Source organism: Furipterus horrens, unplaced genomic scaffold (genome assembly GCF_987537825.1).
Source record: "Furipterus horrens unplaced genomic scaffold, mFurHor1.1.pri manual_scaffold_5, whole genome shotgun sequence".
In the NCBI taxonomy this organism is placed as follows: domain Eukaryota; kingdom Metazoa; phylum Chordata; class Mammalia; order Chiroptera; family Furipteridae; genus Furipterus; species Furipterus horrens.
In genome coordinates, this window is record NW_028327175.1 from 185,123,343 (window position 1) to 185,126,500 (window position 3,158).

General features: G+C 43.9%; 1 pseudogene; it reads left to right on the forward strand.

Moving 5' to 3' along the window:
• Positions 1-353: 353 nt before the first annotated feature.
• On the forward strand, positions 354-1,606 carry LOC150010602 (squalene synthase pseudogene; annotated as a pseudogene).
• Positions 1,607-3,158: the final 1,552 nt, after the last annotated feature.

Sequence of the window (3,158 nt, forward strand, 5' to 3'; positions counted from 1 at the left end):
GAAATCAATTGACAGTCTTATAGGCACCCCTTTGTAGATAACTATCTGCTTTTCTCTTGCTGCTTTTAGGATTCTCTCTTTATCTTGAACCTTTGGCAGTTTAATTATGATGTGTCTTGATGTGGTCCTCTTTGGGTCCAACTTGTTTGGGACTCTGTGCTTCCTGGACTTGTATGTCTATTTCCTTTGCCAAATTAAGGAAGTTTTCTTTTATTATTTTTTTCAAATAAATGTTCAGTTTCTTGCTCTTCCTCTTCTTCTGGCACCCTTATGATTCAAATGTTGGTGAATTTAAAGTTGTCCTAGAGGAGACTGAGGCTGGTATCACCTGGGCTTGGCATCCTTTTCTCATCATGGAGTTCGTTAAGTGCTTGGGGCACCCCGAGGAGTTTTACAACCTGCTGCGCTTCCGGATGGGTGGCCGGCATAAAGTGATACCCAAGATGGACCAGGGCTCACTCAGCAGCAGCTTGAAAACTTGCTACAAGTATCTGCAGCAGACCAGTCGCAGTTTCGCAGCTGTGATCCAGGCGCTGGATGAAGAAATGCACCATGCAGTATGCATATTTTATCTGGTTCTCTGAGCTCTGGATACTCTGGAAGATGACATGACCATCATTATAGAAAAAAAGATCCCACTCTACACAACTTTCACACTTACCTTTATGAACCTGACTGGAGGTTCATGGAGAGCAAGGAGAAGGATCGACAAGTGCTAGAGGACTTCCCAACTATCTCCCTTGAGTTTCAAAATCTGGCTGTGAGATACCAAACAGTGATTGTTGACATTTGCCAGAAAATGGGGTTTGGGATGGCGGAGTTTTTGGATAAGCACGTGACGTCAGAACAGGAGTGGGACAAGTACTGTCACTATGTTGCCGGGCTGGTAGGAATTGGCCTTTCTCGTCTGTTCTCGGCCTCAGAGTTGGAAGACCCCTTAGTCGGTGAAGACACAGAGTGTGCCAACTCTGTGGGCCTGTTTCTGCAGAAAACAAACATCATTCGTGATTATCTGGAAGATCAGCAAGAAGGAAGAGAGTTTTGGCCTCAAGAGGTTTGGAGCAAGTATGTTAAGAAGTTGGGTGATTTTGCTAAGCCAGAGAATATTGACTTGGCTGTGCAGTGTCTGAATGAACTTATCACCAATGCACTACATCACATTCCAGATATCATCACCTACCTTTCCAGACTTAGAAACCAAAGTGTGTTTAACTTTTGTGCTATTCCTCAGGTAATGGCCATTGCTACTTTGGCTGCCTGTTATAATAATCAGCAGGTGTTCAGAGGGGTGGTGAAGATTCGAAAAGGACGAACAGTGACCCTAATGATGGATGCCACCAACATGCCAGCTGTCAAAGCTATAATATACCAATATATGGAAGAGATCTATCATAAAATTCCTGAGTCAGACTCATCTTCTAGCAAAACCAGGCAGATCATCTCCAGGATCAGGACACAGAATCTTCCCAGCTGCCAGCTGATCTCCCGAAGCCACTACTCCCCCATTTACCTGTCGTTTGTCATGCTCCTGGCTGCCCTGAGCTGGCAGTATGTGAGCACCCTGTCCCAGGTCACAGAAGACTATGTCCAGACTGGAGAACACTGATCTGTTCCCTGTGAAATGCACTGGTCTTTTTTCAAGGATGGATATTGGTTTCCCCACTTTTCCCCTCCTGCTTTAATTCTGTAAGAACTCTGTGGGCTTGACCTCGAGAAACTGGGAAGCAGCTGAGAAAAATAAGAGGGTGCGTGACCCTCAGCACCTGGTACTTGTAGGTTGTGCTTCTGTGCATGGTGGCTGATGGCCCAGCACTCCGTGCTGCAGATCAGGGGAAGTGGTTGCATGTGGGACCGCTGAAAGGTCTTAGTTTGAATAATTAAATGTTTCATTTGAAGCAACCTTTGAACACCTAACCTAGTAGAAAGTGAAATGAATTGTCTTTATGTTTGAAAAAAATAAATAAAGTTGTCCTAGAAGTGCCTAAGCCTCTCCTCTTTTTTTTTTTTTATCTTTTTTTTTTTTTTTGGTATTCTTATTTCTTTTCTTCTGATGTGGTTGAATGTTTATTTCTTCTCTTTGTTCCAAATTATTTATTTGAATCCCAGCTTCCTTCCCTTCACTCTTGGTTCCCTGTATACTTTTCTTATTTCACTTTGTAAACTTCACTTTTTTTTTTTTTTTTGCTATACTCTATGAGTTCTCTTAGCAACCTTATCTTGAGTGTTTTGAACTCTGTATTGGATAGGTTGGCTATCTCTGTTTCATTTTCTGGGGTAATGTTCTCTTCTTTCATTTAGGCCATATTTCTTTGCCTCCTCAACTTTGCAGCCTCCCTGTATTTGTTTCTGTGTATTAGGTAAAACTGCATCTACTCCCTGTCTTAGTAGCATGGCCTATGTAGCAAAGGCACCTGTAAATTGTGTGCACTGGAGCTTTAGTTAATTGTCAGGGCATGGCCACCTGCTTCACTGCTTTGTGGCTGTTTGTGGTGGGGGTGCAGAGAAGGGACAGTGCCGCTGCCTGGATTCTAGCAATTTGCCAGGCTCTCACCCCATTTACAGTCACTTCACTGATGTTCCGTATGTGATTGGTGCCCTTCCAGTGCTGCCCTGGGTTTTGCATGCATTCTAAGACCATGTGGGCCATTTAAATAGTGAAAACCCAGCAGTTTCTTCCACTGCCTTAATCAACACTGGTTTTTACAGCCAGAGGTAATGGGGGTTTATCTTCCCAGGGCTGAAGCCCTGGGCTGTGAAGTCCGGCCCGAAGCTGTGATCACTTTCTTCCAGGGTATCCCTCCAAAATTTTCTACAGCACAGGTAAATGTGGAACCATCCTTCCACCGCTGCTTGTCTGAGCCCCACCATCTCCCTGCCATGTCTCTGCAGCTCTGCCCCTACTACCTATCTGGATGAATGAGGGTCCTTTAAATCCTTAGTTGTCAGACTTCCATATAGCTCAATTTTCTATCTATGCCTCCATCTTGACTGGAAGTCTGTACACATTTTTTATCATAACTGACTTAAACTTCGTATTTAACTTTGTGAGAGTCATGGTAGTTCTATTCTCACCTTAGATAAGCAATGCACAGGTTATTGTAGTTAGGGGAAGCCAGATGCATGACAGTGTCTTTTTAGGGAGGGTGTGTGCAGGAGAA